Genomic DNA, 25798 nt, shown 5'->3' on the forward strand with positions numbered 1-25798 from the left:
CCCACTCCACCTTCCCTCTGAGATTCGTCAGCCTGTTCTATGCTTCTATGTCTCTGAATCTATTTTTTTTCTTCAGTTTATTTTGTTCATCAGATTGATTCCATATATGAGTGAGATCATGTGATACTTGTCTTCCTCTGACTGGCTGATTTCACTTAGCATAATACCCTCCATTTCCATCCATATTTGCATGGGTCAATTTCTGGGTACTCTGTTCTGTTCCATTGGTCTATATGTCTGTTCTTGTGCCAATACCAGGCTGTTTTGATTACAGTGGCTTTGTAGTATAACTTGATATCTGGTATTGTGATTCCTCCTACTTTGTTCTTCTTTCTCAAGATTGCTGTGGCTATTTGGGGTCTTTTTTGGGTCCATATAAATTTTGGAGCACTTGTTCTAGATCTGTGAAATATGCCATTGGTATTTTAATAGAGATTGCATTGAATCTATAGATTGCTTTGGGTAGTATGGACATGTTAATCCATGAACATGGTTTATTCTTCCACTTGTTTATATCTTCCTCTCTTTGCAGCATTGTGTAGTTTTCTGAGTACAGGTCTTTTACTTCCTTGGTTAAGTTTATACCTAAGTATCTTGATTTTTTGTTGCAGTGGTAAATGGGATTGTTTTTTAAGTTTTTCTTTCTGAGAGTTCATTATTGGTGTATAAAAATTCCATCGATTTCTGGCTGTTAATTTTGTATCCTGCTACCTTGCCGAATTCATTTATTAAACCTAGTAGTTTTTTGGTGGAGTCTTTAAAATTTTCTGTGTAGAATATCATGTGATCTCAAATAATGACAGTTTTGTTTCCTCCTTTCCAATTTGGATGCCTTTTATGTTTTCTTGTTTGATTACTGTGGCTAGAACTTTCAGTACTATGTTGAATAATAGTGGTGAAAGTGTACACCCCTGTCTTGTTCCTGTTCTTAGGAAAAATGCTTAATTTTTGCCCATTGAGTATGATGCTGGCTGGCTGTAGGTTTGTCACTTATGGCCTTTATTATGTTGAGGTATCATCCCTCTATTCCCACTTTGCTGTTTTTCATCAAAAATGGGTGCTGGATTTTGTCAAATGCCTTTTCTGCATCCATTAATATGATTATATGATTTTTGTCATTTGATTTGTTTATGTGATGTATCACATTTATTGATTTGCGAATATTGTACTAGCCTTGCATCCCTGGAATAAATCCTAGTTGGTCATGATGTATGATCTTTTAATCTAATTTAATTTTTATTTTTAAAAAATATATCTTTATTGATTTCAGGGAGAGGAAGGGAGAGGGCGAGAGAGAAACACCAATGATAAGAGAATCATTGATCGGCTGCCCCCTGCACGCCCCCAGCTGGGTATCGAGCCCACAACCCGGGCATGCACCCTGACCTGGAATCAAACCGCAGTCTCCTGGATCATAGGTCAATACTCAACCTCTGAGCCATGCCCAGCCGAGTGATGTATGATCTTTTTAATAGATTGCTGGGTCTGATTTGCTAATATTTTGTTGAGGATTTTAGCGTATGTTCATCAGGGATATTGGCCTGTAATTCTCTTTGTTTGTGGTGTCTTTATCTTGTTTTGGAATTAAGCTAATGCTAGCCTCATAAAAAGAGCTTGGAAGTGTTCCTTCCTCTGGGAATTTTTGGAATAGAGGAGGATAGGTGTTAATTCTTCTTTGAATGCTTGGTAAAACTTCCTTGTGAAGCTGTCTGGGCCAGGGCTTTTGTGTGCTGGGAGCTTTTCTATTACTACTTCAATTTCATCAGCTGTTATTGGCCCATTCACAGTCTCTGATTCTTCCTGATTCAGTTTTGGAAGATTGTATTTTTCTAGAAATTTGTCTATTTCACCCAGGTTGTCCAGCTTGGTGGCGTAGTATTTTCTTATAATCCTTTGTATTTCTGTTGGGTCAGTTGTTACTTCGCCTCTTTCATTTTTTATTTTATTTATTTGGGTTCTCTCTCTTTCTTGATGAGTCTGGCTAAAGGTTCATCAATCTTGTTTATCTTTTCAAAGAACCAGCTCTTAGTTTATTGATCTTTTGTATTGTTTTTTTAGTCTCTATGTCATTTATTTCTGCTCTGATCTTTATTAATTTCCTTCCTTCTACTGACTCTGGGCTTTTCTTGTTATTCTCTTTCTAAGTCTTTAAGTTGTAGGGGTAGATAGTTTATTAAAAGTTTTTCTTGTTTTTTGAGGTAGGACTGTAAGTGCTATGAGCTTCCCTCTCAGGACTGCTTTCACTGTGTCCCATAGATTTTGGGTGGTTGTGTGTTCATTTTTATTTGTTTCCAGGAAGTTTTTGATTCCTTCCTTGATCTCATTGGTAACCCATTCATTGTTTAATAACATGCTATTTAGCCTCCATGTGTCTGAATGTTTTTTAGGTTATTTTTTTTTAAATGCAAGTTTCCCAGTGTCCATACCCAGTGTCCATACCCTGATTTCAGTACATCGGAGATGGGGTTTGGGAATCTACACTTAATAACAACTGTCCTTACTTTTCTCTGATGCAGCTGCTCTGGGAGAACCACATTTAGAAATAGTGCTCTGGAAGGAGAAGTCACTTTATTCTCTGAATTGAATGTGAATAGATTAAAACAAAAAATTTAGAATATTTGTCGTATTTGTGGAGAAACAGTATATTTCTTAGTTGTGAATGGATTGAAGAAATCACCAAGGATGAGACTGACAGATTAGAATATATGAAAATCACACAATGAAAATAACTAAGGGATGGCAGCTGACCAGAAAAATGTGCGTGGGTTTAGGAGGCAATGGATTAACACCATGTGTTACAACACAGATTTATAAGAAAATTACTAATGATTCTAGCAGATAAACACAGAAATAGGTGTGTAAAATGTTCAAAAATCAGGTGCAAATTAATCTCTGGGTAATATTTTTATGCCTAATAAAGCAGCAAAATATTAAAATGGCTAGGTCCTGTGATATTGGTTAAATCTGTGCAGGTCTTCATTTACAGAAGCAGTATGAATTTAGTAGGAAGGTAATTTGTCTTAGGAACATGATTTAACAGAAACAAAAATATACATATATAAATGTTAACTGGAAATTGACTAAATGCCGAACAAGTAAATTGTTTTATAATTTATTGTACAGCAATATAATAGACTGTTACACAGCATGAATATGAAGACACACATTATGCTTATACACAAGGGAAAAATACCTACAGAAGTGTTTGTGGTAAAAATATGTGTGATGAAACATTTTTAAAAAGTTAATTTTTTCAACATTTTACTTCTCTAACATATAGCAAAGTTAAAAGAATTTTACAGTGAGTATCCATATATTATCACTTTAATTCTACCATTAACATGTTGTTATACTTTATCATATAATTATCTACCTTAATCTTTTTATATTTGTTTTTCATTAAAAGCTTAAATTTCCCCATCTGTCAAGCAGCAGTGTGCTGTTTCTTGAGAGAGGCTTATTTTGGATTAACAGAGGAGTAACTTAAATTTCCTTTAAAAGGTTTAAAACAGTTTCTTGTAAGTTTGTGTATGGCCACCAGGTGTAGCTCTGGGCCCATAGCATCCTGAGATAAACATACAGAACTGAGGTTTTAGTGAAGGTAAGTTTTAAATGCAATCAAACTTGGTTATTTGGATGAGGATATGGTAAATTTCTCCTTCATTAAGATATAAAGCAATTTAGATTATATACCAGTTTTTGAAAGGACACTCTTAAGAAGGTTTTAAATTAGTCATGGAAATAGAAATGTTCAGACTTTTTTTGTACAATGAAAACTTGTTGCAACTATAATTTTTCTTTAGTGTGATTACTTTATTAATGTCTGTATGTCTAAACAAACTCCATAAGGTTTGAGACTGTGCCTAACACAATAACAGGCATTCAATAAATGTTTGTTGAATGAAAAAAATGTAAAAATGATGTAAAACTTTTACTGCAGGCCATTTTGTAGGAATTTGTAAATCTATAAGAAGTATGCTTGTTCCATTTTAATTTTCTTTTAATGATGAAAGGATCATCATTAAATATCTTTCATAATATTAAAATAGCTCTTAGATGAAAATATTTTTTGTTTTTAGTTGTGAAAAATAACTTAGTCATTTTTAAAGGAAAGTAGAACCTACTTATCTTGAAATCTATTTTAATCATAAATTCTTTCTCTTCTTTCCCTTAAAGCAGGGGTGGGGAATGTCTGGCCTGGGGGCCATTTGCAGCCCATGAAGTCATTTGGCCTGGCCCTGCCCAGGCAACCACAGGCAGGACTCGAAATTCAATAAATCTAGGAGCTTTTTTTGTAGCTAATTTTTAAGTTGATAATTTTGTATGGCCTATGAATGATGTTATAAATATCCAAATGGCCCTTGGCAGAAAAAAGGTTCCCCACCCCTGCCTTAAAGGAATTCTCAGTTTTTGTGTTAGATGTCATCAACTATCAATTTGCTTCTACATACCAGAATAACATTGTGGAGGCCAGACTCTAATAGTATGGCCAAGTAAATTAAACTGTATATTGGAATAACTGGGGGGAAGGATTTTCCAGGGGGAAGGATTTTCCAGTTTAAAGTCTTTTTCTCTAAGGAGAGAATATTTGATAAACTATGAAACACAGTAGTTTTTTTCCTTCATAAAATGAAGCTATTCAGAGTAAAAGATGTTGGGAGAGTTTTAGTTTAAGTAGAGGAGATGTCTTTCTCAAAAGACTGAGTGTCATGCTTTTGGATTTCTGTTAGTATGGTAGAAGGATTCATCCAGAGAGAAGACGAACAAACATTGAGTTTTTTGTGTTGTTTTTTTGGGAAGGACTCTTATTTTATAGAAAGGGGAAATTCCAGAGAAACAAGACTACACAGAATTACTTTGCTCAAGAATTAAATTGTTGACCGACTTTTAGTTTATCACTCTTTTCTGTTTCACATGCATGCTTCCAGTTGTGCTCGACAAAGAGGAGCCACTATATATATCGCCCAAAGGGCGGGACTTCGAGGGTCTTTCCTGTCCTTCATTTCTTGAAAGCTAAGTAATGTCTATATTGCACACCTGTTTTGCATACCTTCTCCCTTCTCTTTTCTCTCCTCTTTCCTATTTTTTCCTCCCTGTACCCGCCCCCCCTTTTTTTCCCATTACTAGTTCATTTAGAAAAGATTAGTTACTGCTGAAAGAATTAAATTGCTATTTACAACAGATATTCTAGAAACAGAATATTTCTTTCTTTTTTTTTTTTTTTTTTAATATATCTTTATTGATTTCGGAGAGAGGAAAGAAGAGGGAGAGAGAGAGAGATAGAAACATCAATGATGAGAGAGTCATTGATCGAGCCCGCAACCCGGGCATGTGCCCTGACCGGGAATTGAACCCCGATCCCCTGGATCCTAGGTTGATGCTCAACCGCTGAGCCACGCCTGGCCGGGCGAGAAACAGAATATTTCTTGAACAACTTAATACTAAGGTACAGACTTAGGTTATTACCATTATGTGTTTATAACTGCCTCAAATATTATGCAGATTAATATTTTAACATTTATGTGCTTTTCCTTGAACATCTTGTTTCATTTTTATCTGATATCAGTTCCATTTATGGCAATCAGCTAGTAACTACAAATTACAAATGCTATGACAAACTATATGAAAAATGCAAACATAGTTCTGATCATGATTGTGCTTACCTGAGTCATGGCTTGCATCATTACCTGCAATTCGATGTATGATTCATAAAATTTTATCTCCACTCTATCCTTTTTAACCCCACATGATCATCAGCCACAGCAGATGACAATTTGCTTTAGTAGGAAACCCTGGGTAATTTCTTTTGGGTTGCTATAGGAATCTTCAGCTTTGTCTTTAACTCAAACAATAAACTTTATGCCCCATTAAATAATTTTTATTTTTTTGTTTCACAGTGTTCAAAGTCATGCTAGGTATTATTTTAAATTTGAGTTTTGACTAATAAGATTGACAAAATTATTTCATTGTGCTTTTGCATGTTGGGAAGGGATGTTTTTTCTAACTGATGGTAGCATATACAGAATAAAAACTTGAGCCAGGGTAGCCATCGATGACTTTAATGTAATTAAGTAAACCCTTAAACCCTGATACAGCAGTTGATTTTAAAATGTACTTTGGTGGTTGGTTTAATTTGCTGCTTTCAATTCTCACATTCCTTTGTATTAGTTGTTTCATAATTAAAGGCTGTGGCAGAATAAATTACCACAGTGCATGAGTTAAAGGTTGGTGCTAGGCATTTCATCTATGTTATCTCATTTAATCTTTACAACAGCACTATAAAGTGCTAGTAGTATTCCACTTTTACTGAGGTAGAAGGAAAGTAAGGCATGAGAGATTAAGTTTTTGACAAGGATTGCATTTATCGTCGTCGAAATTATGTGTGGGACACCAGGAAAGATGCTGAGGACAGATGTATGAGTCTTTGTTCTAGAAAGTCTTCAATATGGTTGTTGAGACAAGGCATACCTGTGGAAAAATGTGACAATTGCTTGCTAAATGTGATTAACCCTAAAGTGATGTCTCCCAGCAAAAGTGAATTGATCCTGTGGTCAGCAAACCTATCTAAGGCTACATCCTAATACAGTCCAAACTGAAGTGCAACTCCACCGTTTTTGCATGTCTGTTTATTGCCCTACATTTTTGATGGAGTTAAAATGTATGTTCGCTGATTGTTTTCCTGAAGTGACAAGGAAGGGATAGCTTCTGTATAAGAAATAAAATGTTCTTATATTAGGTATCAAGCCATACATTATTTAACTACTTTGGTAAATTAGAAGCTTTGTAATTTTCAGATATGAAGATCGTTTTCTTGAATGGCTGGCAGAATGAGTCACTATACATGTAAAGAGAGAAATTTTAATTTCTGTTTAAATTTTTTCTATTGTAGGAGATATGATCCCTTTAATAGAAAAAGTTTATAGTTGAAGCTCATTTTTCAGGCCAAAGCCATTGCCAGGGACCATCTATGGAGAACAGATAAGTGACTGTAAATGGAATACAAAATTGCCAGTTTTGATTTGAATAAGAGATTAAAGTATATTTATTAACTTCACACCAATTTTAGGGAACTATCTCTCAATTTGAGGAGAAATAAACATAGTAGTTATGTGAAATAGTTTTTGCTTTTACTCTATTATCAGAGCTTGAGAGAAAGGGAACCCTCACACAGTGCTGGCAGGAATATAAAATGGTGCCTTGGAAAACAGTCTGGCAGTTCCTAAAAAATTCAACATACAGTGACCATGTGACCCTTCCAAGGTCTATACCTAAGAGAAATAAAAATGCACATCTACATAAAAACTTGTAAAGAATGTTTATATCAACATATTCATAATAGCTAAAACTAGAACAACCCAAGTATACACCAGTTGTTGAATGGATAAGTAAAATGTGGTATATCCATATAAACACATTTGGTAATTTGTTTATAAAAAGAAATGAAGTATTGACACATGCTACAATATGGACTAACTTTGAAAACGTGCTAAGTGAAATAAGCCAGTTTCAAAAGACCATGTATGTTTCCATTTATGTGAAATATCTGGAATAGATAAATCTATAGAGACAGAAAGTAGATTAGTGGTTGCCAGAGGCTCAGGAATTTGTGGTGGATAAATCAAGAGTGACTGATAATCTTTTTGGAGTAATGAGAATGTTCTAAAATTGATTGTGGTAGTGTTTGCACAACTTTGTGAACATGCTGAATACTATTAAATTATATACTTTAAATGGGTGAACTTTATGGTACATAATTATGTATCAATAAAGCTGTTGAAAGTAACTCATGGTTCCACTTCATATATTTCCATGTATTTTTATTATGATAAAAACACCATGAGCACTAGAGGTAATTGGTCAAAGGTCACCACCAGTAAACCAAGGTCCCTCTGGCTTGTAATGGCTACTTCAGACCATAGACAGCAGCACCCATCTGTTTCAGTGGTGCTACTCCCATTTCAGGGATGCTACTCTGCATACTGTGCAAATGCACATAAGCTAGAAAAAAGAAATGTGTCCAGAGATAATTTTCAAAAAAAGGTTAAATCATAGTTCTCATTCAGATATAAAAATGAACATAACGTTAACGATTTTGATTAGCTCATTCAGTGAGGGAACTAGGCAGATGTTATAATTGGTTCAAAGGGAATTCAAAGAACAGACATTTTTACAGAGTTGTAAAGACAGTGAGCAGGCCTGGAATCTGACCTGGCAGAGTGTGCTGCATGGAGGTAGTGCTCAACAATGAAAGGCTAGAATCCCATGACCTGGAGGGTATCCTCTAGACATACAGAGTTTTCTATTAACAAACACATTTTCTTTTTTCTCACCAAATATTTGCCTCAGATGGACCATAATGTGCATGGAGGGTTAGGGCAGAGCTAGGGTGAGAAAGAGTGAGAGCAGAAAGGACAAAAACATTCAACAATTTGTGCCCAGAGCCGTAGACCTCACAGGAATGATGGAAGCATATACCAGAGATAAGAGAAAGGAAAATTTATTGTGACAGGAGACAATGGCTGGAGGAGTAGGATACAAGAAAAGGAAGGGAAGGGTCACCTAGGTGAGGGAGAGGAGAACTGCAATAGATGGACTGTGACATATACTTGATCAGATGGACATTGCCACAGACAGTCCAGGCTACATTCCTGCTTTTGAAATGCAAGGCTCAGTTGTTGCTCAAGAAGTGCTTCAAAAGCGACTGAATTTTCAAGTGACTAATTTACCTATTAACTAGTTTGCCAACATCAATTTACCATGTGATTAAGACGTGAGTTAATCAGTTCATCAATATGTTTCACTTTCACTGTAATACTGGAAAATTGCTCATTCAGTGAATTGGTTTTCAGTGAATTGGTTTACTTCCCCCCAGTTAAGACAGTTGGCCAAAGTTGAGTTGCTTTTTCAAAGCTACACTCATTCATTAATTTATGCATTTATTCATTGGCAGTTTTTAAGTACTTACTGTGTGTCTGGCACTATTCTAGGAGAGAACTTTCTGTCAATAGGTCTGTGGAAGGAAATGCTTTCATCCATTGCATAGACTACATAATTGATAACAGTGTCTTATTGAAAAACAAAATTATAAGGATTTACCAAAAAAGTAAGTTCCATATGAGTAGGGAGTTGACTTATTCACTATTAAAACCCTAATGCTTTAAAAAGTACTCAAGACATGGTAGATGCTTAATTACTATTCTTTGAACTAACGTGTAAGAGGATGTAAGTGCATAAGTGAATGTGCTTCTCTTTATTACTGATAAGAGCTTTATAAAAAATTTGAAAATTTGCTAAGACTGGTTTCCTTTCCTCTCTTTAATGATCTTTGCAAATGTTTTGTGGATGCCTTAGCAGCTACAGAAACTAAATTTTTTATCTCACTACTCACTCTGATAGAGAGTATATCCAAACAGGCTTCAAATCTATGGAACCACTTAGGGCTTGTGGAAAAGCTGTGTTAGAAAATGTCTTATATGTTTAGGCTTTGAATTCCTCAACAAGATCTCAGCCTTCTCTTAATTTAATATCATGTTAATACGCATCCAAAATGTATGTTGGTCTCTGGCCACAAAGTTTTTTCACTTTGTGAAAAAACAGTCATATGGGGAACTGTCTAAAAACCCAACCAATATTTGTGGGGCCTTTTCTCTTCCTGCATTGTGCCAGGTAGGACAGTAGTGGCTAACAAATGTCCTATAGGAAGAACCCAGGGAATGAATAAATTGAGTTTCAAAAATTCATGTGTAGGTTGCTCCACACAGGTCACCCATTCTTCCTACGGAACTGGTGATATGAACAGGGATTAGGTTCCTGGCTGGCTCACAGCACTTTAATTCTTAATGTAGCGGTGAGCATGGCAACAGAGAGTGTGATGTAGTGTAAAAAGCAAGGATTTTGGAATAAGTTAAACCTGAATTTGAGTAATTGGGTAACCCTGGGTAAATTACTTAAATTCTCTGAGTCTCTTCTGTAACATGATAGTGATAATGTGTACCCCAAAGTGATTGGTGATTAAATGAGATAATGTAATATGAAAATCCTTCTCAAGGTGTTCCCTTTTTATATATCTACACCCCCACCCTTTTTTCTGTTTTCTTAAAAGAACAGAGTAACCCCGACTTAATATTTCAGTGACTCTGCTTCATGAGCTACTTGGGTTGTAATATGGTAAGTGGTGCCCTCAGGAGCACATTACTTATATTGGGCTATTTCTTCTACATTAAATGGTCTTAGAGTGTTATTTTATGTTTTTACAGTTTAGATGCCCCACCTTCACTGTAAAGCATTAGTTCTGGCTGTTGTTAGTGTTTAGTTTTAGCTTTATTATGTGCTACTTTTAATCTTCTAGGGTGAGAACCCAGAGGACTTTATTCATTAGAATTGCCCATAAGCCAAACATAGACAGGCTCTGAGGATTTAGAGGCTCCATCATGAAGAATGCATGGTCTTTGTTATTGCTTTAGAAATGACTCTACTCAGTTTTACCTGAAGTCACAAATCAGGAACAGAGCTACACTCCAGAGCCAAAGCATATAATCCCTGCCCTGGTTCAACAGGGAGATGAAGGCAGCAGTGTGTGTGTGTGTGGTCACTATATTGCTTATCAGTTTTTCATGTTTGCATCTAGTTTTGAGGTCATAAATGAACATTATTAACCTCATATTTCTTTAGTACAAAGCAGAAAGAATGTTGCTAGTTAAAAGGCATGTGATTAGGATGGAGATGAAAAAAGAAAAATAATGAAATGGCAAAAATTGGGCACCTGGAGAGAATTGTTAAATTCCTGAAGGCCCAAGAGCAAATTCTGTAACATGCCTGTGCAATGGACAAAAATAGGTTAAGTGTTGCATGTGTGAAATGATATGTGTACAGGGCTGTTCACTGTAGCTTTGTTTGTAATAGAAAAAGCCTGCAAACAACCTAACTACAACAAAAGGAGGTATTTCAGGGAGACTGAGGGTAACGTTTGCCTTTTGGAAAGGCCACAGTGGTGGCAGGATAGAAGGGTGAACTGAGGAGAGTACAACAGATGAGAAGAAGTGGTGGGAGGATTAGGGAAGGCCGAGTGGGTTCGCAGGAGATGTAGGGTATCTTGGTCTGCTCAGGCTGCCATACAGAATACCGTAGACTGGGTCGCTTAAACAGAAATTGATTTACTCATAGTTCTAGAGGCTAGCAGTCCATCACCAAGATTCCAGACAAAGGAGTATCTGGTTAGGATCCATTTCCTGGCTTGCAGATGGCTGCCTTCTTGCTGTGTGCTCACATGACCTCATTTTTGTGCATCCTTAGAGGAATGGGGTGGGGGGGTGGGGGTAGGAGTGGATAGGAGGATGAGGATTCTCCAGTGTCTCTTTTTATAAGGACACTAAGCTTATTGGATCAGGGCCCCATCCTTATGAATCCATTTATCCTTAATTGCCTCCATAAAGGCCCTATCTGCAAATATAGTTACACTGGGATTAGGACTTCAGCACATGCATTTTTGGGGTGGGGGTGGAGGGGAGGCAGACACAATTCAGTCCATAGCACAGGATGTCTTTTTATCTCTAAGTGCTCCCTGTTCACAGTGTAGAGGAACATGAGTTTAGGAATCTACCAGAGCTGGGTGCTTATCACTTACCAGCTAAGTGATCTTGGGGAAGTTGCTTAAACTCTCTTAGTTCTCTTACCTGTAAAATGGAGAGAATACTGCCTTTTCACAGTGGTGTGAGAACAGCATGAGACTGTATGTGGAGGCTTCTGGCCCTGGGTCTGCCAGGTGATGGTGTTTGGGAATGGGTAGTTTTGCATATTGGTATGTACTTTGCTTATTTGTAATGCTTTGTCATTGATTTCATGGTTTTCACTTACAACTGCAGGGTCACCATCTACCAGTGAAAAGGAAGTAACTGTAGGATTCAATGCAAAAGAAAATAGATCTGCTCTTCTTTCCCATGTGATTTCACGGAATGCACTGCACTGAAAGGGCTGGGTTGCCTATTTGCACGTGAGTGTGGCTTATGTGAACCTCTTCTGTTCAAATGTCTAATCTTCAGCTGTTCGTTGTTTTGTGGTCACCATTCTTGCCAGCCTATTTCTTTGAGATGTTTTAAGTAAACCTTGGAAAATAATACAACACAATGCACTGCTAATAGAAAACAGCAGGGGGAAAGAGAGAAGTCCTTTTGATTTTTATTACTCATCTACCTCTATTAAAATTCCCAATTGAGATTAAGGATATCTGGGAGAAAGAGAGGAAACCTGAACTAGCAATATGGACATTCCAGATAGTAGGTCTTCAAGTGGGGCTTTCTGTTCATTGAGGATTCTGTGGGTACCTCTCTCTCTTTTTTTACTGCAATCCCGTTTGTAGAATTCAAAGTAGAAAATATAGTGCTTGTCAACAGCACTACACCAGCCTCAGTCTTTTTGAAAATTGAGAAGTTACATGGTTTTGGTGTAGAATCATTATTTTTTAGAATACATTCGGCTTGATTACAAGCATTTACAAACTTCCAAGGATCATCTTTTATGTAAGTGGAATTAGGTATTTTTTCAAATAGTTTTAATTTGGTTTCTCTTTTTGCCTTTTTACTAAGTAAAGTGAGCGCAGATTGCCTCCAGTAGGACTCTGGGCACATTGTAATAAGAGTCCTGGCAACACGTGTGGGGGAGGGAATGTGAGGGACATTGGTTCCCTGATGGGTGGTGCAGTCTTGGGTGAGAGCCGCTGTCGTTTTCATTTGTGGGATTCTGTGTAATCTGTACCAGAGATTGACGAGGAAAGGCAGTGGTGGGGATGCACAAATTAAAAATAATGTTTAGGGTGGCTACTACCATGAGAATCCCAGTATGGCAGAACTGGAGAGGGGCCCAGGGATCACTCAGTCCACCTGCTCCTCTCTTAGGAACAAAGGGGTGAGGTGACTTGATCCAAGTCCAACATATATTGTGACAGAGCTAGTGTTAGGATCCACCACTCCTGACTGATTTTTTCATGAAATGTGATTTTTGCCCTGGGAAACTTTTTTTTTTAATTAAAAAAATATTAAAAAAAAAAAAACTATTTAAAAACATTTCCCCTGGAAACTTTTTGTTTGCCCTTTATTGGGTAAATTAGGAAAGATTGTTGCTGTTATGGACTGAATATTTGTGTCCCCACCCCCCACATAAGTGTGTTGGATGAAGCTTCACATGATATATTTGACAATGTAACTTATCCGTGTTCTGTCAAATAAAGGAGAGTAATTTCAGAGGTAGGTAGTAAAGGAAGGCGTGGTCAGGGTGGGAGGAAGAGGCGGAGAGAGAGAGAGACAATATGTGTTAGGGACTGGCCAGTAAAAGCACGTTGTTTTCCAGGAAGGGCGCCCTGGTCTAGACAGGAAGTGGCTGGAAGCTGAAGGCCTGCAGTGGTCGTGCAGAGCTGCAGGGGTTTAGTATGACATATAAAGGTAAAATCATTTACAAGTTGATGCTGCATATGAAGATACTCAGTTTTATAGCAGGGACCCCTGGGCATCGGGGCAGACCCTTTGGGAGGGGCTGGCTGCAGCAGGGATTTGCTGGGTTGCAGTAGGAGTTCCGGGGGTCTCCTTGTTCTCTCCCAGATTCCCAGCCATCTGGCATAATGGAGGAAATCACTTGCTGCACACCAATAATACTTTAAGTGTTCCCTGCTTGTGGAATTTCATAAGGGTACATTTGACTGTTGTATTCCAGAAATTAATCATTTATGGTAGAATTTCACACTCCATGATAGACCAGTTTGAGTTAATGCAAGTACAACCTTAAAATCATTCCAAAGATGGCCCTGCCTGTGTTCTAGGACAGCTGCTTGGGGGAGATGCTGTGTTACAGTGGGGTGTTTGTACCATCACCTTCCTGTAGTGCATCTTCTGTGAGAGGTGGAAAGTGAGCTGGAGAGAAGCATAGAGAAAAGAGAAGAGACTACAACCGACTGTTTGCTGGGAAGCAGGCATCAGCATGGGGAGAGTCGCTTAGAGTGGAAGGAGGGAGATGCAGGCCATATGTGGGACCCTTGGGCAGAGTGACAGCATGCAAATTACCCCCAGGAGCTCCAGTTCACAGCACAGGCTCCCTTCCCAGGGCCATGACTGTCGAGAAGGATGAATTTCACCTTCTGTAGAAGCAGCCACCAGAGGGGCAATCAGAGGCTGCCGGCCGTAGAGGACCTCTTTCCAGTGTCGGGGGAACTCTGTACCTGGCATGTCTCATGTGTCCATCTACATCACAGCACCTGACCAGGAGAACTGGATCCACCCCCCAGCTCATTTTGACAGGTTCTTTGGGGTTAGTTGAACAGTCTCTGTGTTGCTGAGGTTATAGGAACAGGCAGTTACAGCTCGGGGCTCTGCATCTGTTTTTTGCCAGTGCAACAGGACTACCCCCTGATGCCATATGTTTATGCTGTGTGTGTGTGTGTGTATATGTATATGTTCATTTACATAACTTTCTCTCTCAGCTTGGCTTCCTGGAATATTGCTGATGCCTCTTGTCTGAGTTTTTAGTCTGACTACTGAATGTCTATTTTGATAGACACCAGCTTGAGGATTTCTTTAATTGGCAACTTGTCAACAGATAGAATATGAGAAATGCACTGGGAGATAGGCTATCCCTGCTACGCTTTTAGTTCAGATAATCTTATCTGCATCCAGCCCTTGGCATTCTCTGCTTCCAACAAACATAAATTGGTTCACTTTCTGTTTGTTTCTTTTTCCACCTTAACTAAAACCCTTCTCTTCTGTGATAACCAGCTCCTGGCAATGGCAACTAAGACTGAACCCACCATCCCTTTGATGTGGCAGCTACAGGACAAAGGAATGAGAGGCCTGTTGGGCGGTTGACTTCTTCCTCGCCAACGTTTAATAGGTCTAAGTGAGTGTTCAGTGAACCCACATGGGTTTTGAAAAGGACCTCACAGAAGCTGAGTGGAAATCAAAGAGGAGTTGAAGATGTCTTTTAGCTTCCTTGTTGATGGGTCTTTAGCTCGAGACGCCTTCGTGCAGCCGCTTGGGTCTGTGGGAGGAGGCAGCTGGCAGAAAGCTCTGCCTCAGCCTCTTGACACACCCACCCTCAGAAATGCTCCTGGACAAAGTGGCAGTGAGAGTGCTATCCCCCATCATCCTCAGGGCATGTGACAGGAGGCAGGGATTGGACAAGGGGAGGATGTTCTTACGTTTCTCTCTCTGGCTTGTTGACTCCTGGATTCCACTTTGACCTGGGCGCAGATACGAGCTCTGCAGGCAGCACTGCTCTTGCTCTGGGGCTGGCAGGGCGGGGGGGCACCACGTTGCCAGCGTCAGCTTTACATCAAGCTCAGAGGAGCTGACAGCACCAGCACCAGTGGCCTCTTTCCCAACATCTGACTATGGAGCAGGACCCCCCATGCTGGTCTCCCTCTTGAGCACAACTGTGCATCCTGAGCAGGGAGCTCTGTTCATCAGGAGTTGCCTGGTCAAGCCGTTTGCAGGGCAGGCTGGAGAGCCTTGCTTTTGTGACATCCCCCAAGTTTGGTTTGCAGTCTGATGCCTCCAGCTATTAGATCAGTAATTTCTGGCCACTGTTCCTGGGCCTTTAAAATTTTAAAGGCGTAGAGTCTGGGCTGTGTGGCCTTTTCCTCTCAGCTGCCTCACTTCATGTCTCTGGCTGCTCGTTTCCCATTCTATTTTACCCCCCTCCCCACTTATCTTCTAATCTGGGTTTCTCTCTTGTCTTCCTGAGCATGGCACTACTGCTTTCAGTAGAAATAAATAAATAGATAATGCATAATTTCCATTTTATACTCAGACTAAGACAGAAAATTTTGAAACGTATAAGAAAGAACATTGAAAAAAATTATAATTCTCTCATCAAAAAGGACCCTCTCCTTCCTGAGTTTTCTAGTAGCCAGACCAGATGCTGGCATTTCATTCATAAACATAGGCATGCCAAATGCCTACAGGCAAGGGCAGCTTTATGACTAAGGAAGAGAGTGGGTACAGTGGAGAGTGTAGACTGATCTAGGTTTGAAACACAACCTCCCTGAGCCCCCATCTCCTCATGAGGAGAGTAATAAAATATGGTCATCAGGAGCCCTAAATGTTGAGAGTAATAGCTATGCAAAGGCAGCCTTTCATAGGACAGATGGTAAACACATGGTGCAGATTAAAAGTGGGAATGTGTCTTTGGGTGAAGTGCAGGCAATGAAGATACTTAGGGCTGGGGCTAGGGAGAGGTGTGAAGAAGCCAGCTGGGCAGGGGTTTCCAGGGCACATCTGGATCCCACCCAGATGGAGGCTCCCATTGCTGCAGGGCCTCTAAAGGTGGAACCCCGGACGCTGCTCTATTTGATTGTGTATCTTCCCTGATCATCTTTCCCGAGAGGAGCAGGTAATCCCTTATGCCTCTCTGCTCCTGCAGCACTTTGTAGCTTTATTCACAGATTTATCACATTATAAAGTCATTTAAAAATGGATGTCTTGATCCCTCACATGCCCGTAAACCTCTCCAGGGCAGGGATGACACTGTGTTCATCTTCATATTCTCAGAGGTTGCCAGCCCAGTGATCACTAGATGTGGGGTAGATGGATTTGTCCGTGTGTGATGCACATTGTCACCAATGCAAACAATGCTTTGCTGACTGAGGATGCTTCGGGCAGTGGGAATATGGGCATGGGTTTCTTTCTGCAGGGGTTGGAGGGGTACTGTGGTACAGCTGGAAAGAGGACAGAGTCTAGGATGGAGAGCTGCTACATTCTAATGGGATAAATTTTCTGTATATTTGAAGTAACACACAAACTTCCTGTTTGGTTTCAACCCTCGTGCAATATTTCTGAAAACCTATAAGGAGTCAATGCTCCTTAAACTTTTCTGCTGGAAAATGCCCCAAGGCATAGTGGAATGACCACCAGCCTGGTTAGGGTTGAGGAAATGGGGGCTGGAGTCAGAATCTGAACCTGCCTGCAGCAGGCTCACTGACACTTTGCATTAGGCATTGTAACATATCCAACTTATTTTGATGCTAAATTATGTTTTTAGCTCTTTTCCTTTTTTTCACATCATTTACCCCTTCAAATCTCATAGTAAAATTGAACTTTAGGGAGAGGTGCAGTTTTTATGCCTTGCGCGGTGCTCTTCCTGGCCTCTGCTTATCCCACCAGCAGGTAGCTTTTGGGGAGAGGGATGCTCAGTACATGGTACCCTTTCCAATCACAGTAAATGCAGGAATTTGATGATTTGAGAAGTGAGGATATTATGCCTCTAGGTGACTGGTTCTCCTTCCTGGAGACGTTTGACATGTGAGGTGCAACTGCAGAGGTGAAACTGATAGGCCTAGATGAATCTTGGGAAATCTGTCTTCTTGCTTTATATTCCACTTCGGTGGCTATGTGTTGTATCAGTATAGATTCCATCTTTGAAAGATACTGTTTGTTATGGGACCATCAACCTGTTATCCTACAGTTAAAAAAAAAATTCCCTTCTCTCTCAGGGCATCAAGGAGAAAAATTCAGCTATCAGCTTTAACAGGTCAGGTGCAGGGAACTTGTGTCATAGGAGCAGAGCTTGACCTTGGCAGAGCCTTTCCATCCCTTGGCATCACCAGGAAATAAAGGAAGATAGAAAAAAAATAGCTTTGGGCCCTAGCCGGTTTGGTTCAGTGGTTAGAGCATTGGCCCACGGACTCAAGGGTCCCGGGTTTGATTTTGGCCAAGGGCACGTACCTCAGTTGCAAGCTCAATCCCTGCCCCTGGTCAGGGTAAATGCGGGAGGCAACCAATTGATGTGTCTCCCGTTGATGTTTCCCTCCATCTCTCTCCCTTCCACTCTTTCTGAAAAGCAATGGAAAAAATTTCGTGTGAGGATTAAAAAAAACTGCTTTGGTTAGAATATCTGTAAGGTGGCACGGATCTGAGGAGCCTTAGGGGTCCTTTTTGCTCCCTTTATAAATATCATGAGCAGAACGAAATAGATGATATGTGTACCTCTTTCCTTAAGAGAAGGAAATTATATGTATTGTAATTAATTATACTTATTCCGTAAGTGTAGATTATAGCTTCCGTTGTGTGTGTGTATTACAATTCTAAGCCCCACGTCTGCTTTCAGTAACTTTCCATACTGACCTCTTAACAACTGCCTATGGCAAGTGAAAGAAAGCACCACATCTTTTTAGGAGAACAAGTTAGGGTTGCCTGATTTACCTCTTAGGAGGTGACATTTAGGGCAAGACATTTAAGGTGAATGACAAGAAAGTGACAGCCATGTAGAGACCGGGGCAGAACATTCCAGGCAGAGGAAACAGCGTGCGCAAGCACCTAAGATGGGCCTGTTAGTGGAACAAGAGGGGCAGAGGGTGTGGGGGGAGAGGTATGACATGAAGTCAGGGAGGAAGGCAGAGATTATATTATGCTGGTCATAATTCCGAACATATAATGTATTATTTTTTTGCCCTGGCTTTTTCTCAACAAGAAAGCAGAGCTTGTACATGGCCAGAAGAGAGGAGGCTCCGCTGTCTTCTGGAGCATGAGCAGGATTGAGAATTGCAGTCAATTGAAAGAAAACACTGCCTGGAGCAGGTGAGGCTTCCTCTGACCCTCCCGGCTGGCGTCACATATGGGTTTGCTGCTTGGGGTGAGCTGTGAGTTCCGTGAGGCCATCTCCAGTGGAATCATTGGGATTATACCTGGCTACTTTATTATTTTATTTGAGTCAATCTAGTGGCTATTAACAAAAAGGGTTCCATAACCAAAGGTCCAATTTAGGAAATGGAGATGTGGAGTGGGCGGGGGCAAAAGTGATGGGAACCTGGAGAGACTACAGATATGTGTGTGTGGGGTCCCTGCCACCTCAGGCTCCAGTTGTGTTCTCTCTTAGATCCTGGGGGAAACACGTCACCGCTAACGTGCTTGCCCTCTGTGTGTTTCTGTCAAACTCGGAAGAGCACAGTCTTGCTGTCCTGATGAAGGCTGTGCTAGGAGCAGGCAAATGCAATTTAAACATGAGTGGGCCCTGTTTGCTTACTGCATTCTCCCTTGGCTTGAACTTTTGGGATGTACCTGTCCAAATCCAAAATGGCAGCCCTTCCATTGTCCCAGGCAGAAGGGATAGGAAGTGGAGGGGAGCTAGTGGAGCGGAGTGTGGCTTGGGCCTCCCACCTGTGAGAAGAGGATCCCAGCAGAGAGCTGGACCACGTGGTGGTGGTGAGAGTGGAGTGTTTCCCACCTCAAAGCATCGCTGCTCTGTGACGTCTGAGGGAAGCAGCAAGGCTCCTGATATACCCTGTGCTCCTCTTCTCCTCTGTGTCTGCTTGAGAGCAGCCTCTGCTGGCTGGTATTTGCCCTTTGGAAAACATGGCATTTTCCATGGCATAGGGGGTGCTCTGTACCACCCGTTTTTCCTGAGAGGCTAAATTATACCTTTTTCCTCCCTGTTCTCAGGTTCTGGGAGCTGATAGCCATTCTGGCTTCCAGGATCTTAAAGCTGTCAGTAGTCAGAGTGAGGACAGAGGGTGGGAGTAGAATGTAATATGGCCCCATGTGTTCTCTGGGTTCATATAGATGTATACAAATGCCCGGGAAAGGTCTGGAAGGTTATGCACAAAGTTGATAACGTCTGGAGGAGAACCAGAATTGGGGCTATCAAAGGGGATGGTAGCCTAGTATTTAAGTTTTCATAAGGTGAATGTATTAATGTACTACTTATATAATTAAAAGTATAATTAAAATTAACTTGAAATTTCAGATCTGAAGAAAGATCAGGAGAAGGGTTAAGGCTGCTGTGGTTGGTATGTGAGCTGAGGGACCAGGGATGGGTATGGGTAATGGGTCCAGGGTGAAGGTGGGGCGTAGGGTGTGAGAAATGGGTAACTAGGTAGGGCACTCAGCATGGTCCTGCAAGTTAGGCAGGAGAAGTAAAAGTCGCTGTAGTCGGCATTTACATTTCTTGGGCAGAGGAATCATGCCATACAAAATGTTTGTGGATGAAGTGAATATATAATTTAATAAATACATATTGACTTGATTTGGAAAAGGAAAGAAATTATTTGGTGATTGTCTCCAAACTGTCAATACAGAGTGTGCATCTCAAACAGAGAATCTTACGTTTAAGGATGTACAGCTGTGGGTTCTTTACCCCTAGCTCTTCAGTGGCTGGTGATTGCTAAATTCTCAGGGGAAATTTTTGGCCCCCAAGAACCCTAAACCGACCAGTGTGTGTGTTTCCCAAGCTAGGTTCCCTGGAACACTACTCTTTGAGAGAGAGGGGGGCTATTTGTTCTAATGTACAGGATGGGGCAAACGTGTGTTTACACCAATGAACAAAATAGATCCAGAGACATAGATGCATGGAACAGACTGACAAATCTCAGAGGGAAGGCTGGGGTGGGTGGGGAGAGATTGATCTAAAAACTTATATGCATATATGCATAACCCATGGACACAGACAATGGTGTGGTGAAGGCGTGGGTGGAGGGGTGCAAGGTGGAGATCAATGGGGGAAAAAGGGGGACATTTGTAATACTTTCAACAATAAAGATAATTTTTAAAAAAGTGTAGGCTTATAGTTCACATGGAAAATGATAGTGTAATTAATAAATAATAATACAAGAATAAACTGCAGTTCCCATACTCACAACTGTAAACCTACTTTTGCCCCACCCTGTAATTGGAAAAGACCATATACTTGGGGGAGAGAGTGTACCGCACTTCCCTTTTGAAAGATCCCAGTGTAGTTGGGATAGTAACGCCTCCAAGAAGGTTTCAGGAAAGAAGTTCAGATGATCTTCAGAGGAGGCTCAGTGAGGGCCTCAGGAATCCACTCCAGATATTTCTGCATCAGTCTCATGCTAAAGATGGTTGTCCTTATGGTCACAGGATGGCTGTCTCTGATAACTGGTACCTCGTGCCTGGTTATTCATGTCTGCCAGGAGGAGGGGAGTATGGAAACACGTCTTTTTCAGTTGTGTTGGTCTTTCCCTTCAGTCTGACTGGACCAGCTCTAGTCACAGTGGTCACCTAACATACCTAACTCCTACCTCACCTGAGCAGACACTGAAGAGTGGGTGGTCTGCAAACCGGCCTTCTGGCCCAGCCTTTTCTGAGTTCTTTGTACTGATTTGCTCAGACTAACGAGGTCCACCCCCTCCTTGAAGCACGTGACGTGTGGAGGCTTGAAAACTAAGCCAGGATTCCGCTGGGACAGAGGAGAGGGTGCTGAGACTAATGCGTGCGATGGTGGGAGAGGCAGGAGGCCCAGTGATGGGACTGGGAGGCCTGAGTGTGTGAGCGGCCCCTCTGTGGTCAGTGGGGAGGGAGGCGTGGCCCTGGCCAAGGGCACTACCTCGGCCCAGGGAGAAAGGGCACCTGATGAAGCCACCGGAGGCTGTTTTCCATTGTGCTCAGGACTTTATATTTTGAGAACATGAGGATTTATTCAAAATTCTGTCGTGTCTGGAGTGCTTTAGAATTTTGGAGAATTTAGAAAGAATTAAAATGCTGCTGAACTTTAAAGAGAACTAAATAAAGAGCAGAGCAGCGGGAAGTGCCATGTGCAGAGTGAGGGGGGGCTCCTTCCTCCTCAATGGTGCCAGGTGCGAAAAGTCCCAAATGGCAGTTTCTTTCCTTTATGCACAGTGTCCCCTGGAATGCTTGTCTGTCAAGGCTGTCAGAAGCGAGCACAGTTGCCAGATGAATGACTACCTGAATTTGGAAACTTAAAGCGTTTTTCTTATCTTTCTGCTTATGACTCAACGTAGCTGTTTTGTTCCTCTAGGTATAAATGTTAGGGTGGAGCCTTGTGGCACCCGAGATGCCCAGCTCCTAACTCACCCACCCAATCAGACGCTTAAAAGTATTTAGTCTGAAAACTGACATTTCAGCTCAGTGTTTTCTGAAGTAATGTGAAAATCAGGTTTTCCTGCAGCAAGTACCCAAATAACAGCTGGCAGTTACATGTTTGTGCAGTTATATTCTGTAGCTATTGGGCTACACATGCCTATAACAAATGTATAAATAAATGTGTAGATTGCATAGAGAAGGGTTGGTGAATTTATGGGTGTAGGTATACCTCACTTTACATTATAAGGCTATCCCCCTCTTGTGTGTATAAATCAGAATTTCAAATAAATTGAATTATTTTCATAAATCCCAGGAAACTTGCCAGTAAAGAAACGTAATGGGTAAGTGATTTTACAAAGTGGATATGCATTTATTTTTCTTTTGTGTAATATAATTTCCATATATTGGTCTTGCTTGAGGGAGGAGTATTCCTGGCACAACTTACATCATTCTGAAATCCGAAGGTGAAACACCACAGGAAGGTTTGAAAGCTTTAAATGTGGTAAGGCAGCACACTCCCAAGCTCTGGTTTCAAATGCACACTGGTGTTTAGGACACCTGTAAGGCCTTTGATATACACGGGATCCGTTGACTGTTTTGAGGCAGTGTTTCCGCTCTTTTCAAATGTAAAATTTGGTTCTAATGAGTTGAGCATTAGCCTTCTTCTGAAACTTAGATGTTAACAACTTGTTGGGCAGAGGATAAGGAAAGATGAAAGCAGACGTTAGGGTGACCCAAGGACTTGGACTTTTAAAAAAAGTATTTTTATTGATTTTAGAGAGAGGAAGGGAGAGGGAGAGAGAGATGGAAACATCAATGACGAGAGTCATTAAAAGGCTGCCTCCTGCACGCCCCCTACTGGGGATCGAGCCCGAAACCCAGGCATGTGCCCTGACTGGGAATTGAACCTAGATTTCCTGGATCATAGGTCAGTGCCCAGCCGCTGAGCCACACCAGCCAGGCAGGAGTTGGACTTTTGAAGGAGTGGTGAGGTTTGTAATAAACGCATCCAGTTGAATTATATTATGGCTGGTTGAGGGGAGCATGTGCGCAAATTAGAGCCTCCAAAGAACTTATTCTTACTTAGGGGGAAGGGAGGTTGAGAGTGGAGGGGTATTTTAATTATGCTTTCGAACTACACAATTCTTTTTCCTTAAAGATTCGACTATGTCTCTATGAGGTCTGCGTGCTCCACCTTCAAAATGAGAATCCTCGCTGGAGTCTGTGAGATGCTGTTGCTGACAGAGTTTATTATCTTCTTGGTGTACTGGGGACGAAAAAAATGTTGACAGAGCGCTAGAAATATGAAGATCCTGTCAAGGTCAGAAGGAAACGGGAAAACATCTATGTCTGTCACTCTGCTTGGAGGTAGCGCTGGGACTTGTGTGATGGTACTAGGTCGAGCCCCCAGTATTTTTTGAAGCCTTGAGGGCTAGAAGCAGTAGCTGGGATGGAGGTGGGTAGCAGCTATTTAAAATTTGCTAGTATCTTTTCTGTTTTCCTAGAGATGGGAGTCTGACTTTACTTTTGAGGGAAGATTTCTCCAACAACAAAAGCAGTACTTTGATAGTCCTGGTTATGTAAAGATAAAGGCAAGAACCTCTGCTGGAGTGGAAAGGTTTAAGGCAACTGGAAGCTAAACTACATCTGGTTAAAGTAAATGTCTAAAGTAAACTGAAAATGAATGCCATCTTCAGTTGGATGAAATAGCAGAATATTTTGATTGGGAAAGGTGCAGAAAATGATTTTTCCTTTGAAAGGACCCTGGAGAAGGTGGATTTGGGCCACGAGGTCTTGGTAGGGGGTCTTGGCAACTGGCTGTGGGCCAGAGACTTAGGAGATGGTGATGCCCAGAGCTGGCGAGGCTTGGTCTGTGGACCTGGGGCATCCGAATGTAATGTTCAGACTGATGGCATATGCTTGGTGCTGTAGCGTCCTTTGTGCTGCCCACTCTCAGTGGGACTTTTGTTTCCTGTTCTTGCCTGGGAGCTGAGGGTGAGCCTGTGCTTCAGGGGAGCCAGGCAGCGTAGGCAAACAGCAGCCTGAAAAACAAGTCCGAGGGGTGAGCCAAGGTGGCAGCACATACACTCCAGCATGTCAACCCTGGGGACAGGACCTTCTGCTCTGATACCACCTCCTAGAAAGAGAGGATTTTTGTCCTCACCTTGATCGAGCATTTGTCTCCCTGAATCCATATTTCTTGCCTGGGTCAACCTCTTCCCAGGATGACTGGCAGTGGTAACATCTGTTCCCTTCAAGGGAAGCCCCTCTCCTACGTACAGCAATATATTTTACCTTGGGGCCCTGCTGAGGAAAATCACAGAAGAGAGTGACAAAAATCACAGAAGAGAGTGACAAAAATCACAGAAGAGAGTGACACCCCTAAATACACTGACTCCCCAGTCTCACGTCATCACTGGATGAAGTGAGTTATCTGGTTGCCTGACAACAGCCTTTGGTCCATGTTTTCAACTGGGGGGCTAATATATATAGCCAAGGCCTTGAGAACGGGATTTCTCTTTCCTCTGTCCAAGCCAGTATCTTTCCTCTCAGGTTGTCTGTCCTTGAGTTGATTGTGAGGGAGCTAGCCCAGGCATTTGTCTTCCAACCTAGCTTGATTTGTAATAGAGATGATATTATTTTGTGCTCCACTCTGCCTCTGCTATTTTGTTTCTTAATGGGTTCCAGACCCAGACAGGAAAAGGGATTCTATTAGGTTCTCTCAAAACACCACAAGTTCTGCTCATGACTTACTCTGTAAATTCAGGCAAACTACTTTGTGTCTCTGTTTTTCCATCTGTAAACTGGAGCTGTAACAATGGCCACTGGATGAGGGTTAAAAAGAAAGTGCTAGAAATGATTGGCTGAAAGATGTAATTGCTGCCCCATCCCCCCGGGTAGTATTATAGTCATTGTTTGACAACATTTTCTAAATCTTATCCAAGCCTTGCTGCTGTGACACACTGATTCATTTTGGCTGGCACCATCTGCTCCCATCTGCTGTGAGTGGTGTAATTGCTCTCAGTCACCAGCATTGAGCACCCACAGCTAATCCGTGGGGAAAGGCTCAGCACTGTGGACCCAAATACAACTTGTCTGTCCATTTGCTCCTGGGAAAGGGGGTCCAGGTGCTCAGCATACTGCTCCCTCCTGTCTTGGGGATTGGTCACAGGTCAGCCAGGTATGCAGCCCTAGCTTCTCACAGCTACCAGTGAGGACAAAACTTCCACCTCTGCAAAAAGTCTCAGAATGAGACTACCCGTTGGGTCTTGGCTGCATCTACATTTGGTGTACAGTTTTCACTACTGGCTGATCTGGGTTCAGATCCTACCTCTGCCCCTCAGTAGTTGTGGGACTGTGGGCCAATGACTTAACCTCTCTGAGATGGCATTTCTTTGTAATATGGGGCTAATACCTTGAAGGGTATTGTGAAGATTTCACTTAAGTAGGGCAGGTAAGTGAAGCACTTAGCACAGTACATGGTTAATAGTAAACAACAGTGATGTTTTTATTATTTATTTAGTTTTTATTTGATTTCAGAGAGAGGAAGGGAGAGGGAGAGATAGAAACATCAATGATGAGAGAGAATCATTGATTGGCTGCCTCCTGCACGCCCCCTAGTGGGGATCCAGCCCACAACCCAGACATGTGCCCTGACCAGGAATAGAACCGTGACCGCCTGGTTCATAGGTCAACACTCAATCACTGAGCCATGCTGGCTGGGCAATGTGATGTTTTAACTGGAGTGCCCATTCTTTGTTTATAGAGCAACTGAAGACCAATGATTTTTTTCTAATGTTTTTCACATGCATTCCTAGCCCTCTGCAAGCTTGTTGCTCAAATTATGGTCCTTGGTACAGCAGGTTTTTGTGATCTTTAGAGAAAACGTGTTGCTGGTAAGGTATCCTGCATGCTAAAAGGCATGTAGGGGTATGAGATTCAAGTTCATTCTTGCCAGGGTCAGTTTAGCCGTTGATGCAGCCAAT

The sequence above is a fragment of the Miniopterus schreibersii genome, assembly GCF_964146895.1.
Source record: "Miniopterus schreibersii genome assembly, chromosome: 9".
NCBI classification, from domain to species: domain Eukaryota; kingdom Metazoa; phylum Chordata; class Mammalia; order Chiroptera; family Miniopteridae; genus Miniopterus; species Miniopterus schreibersii.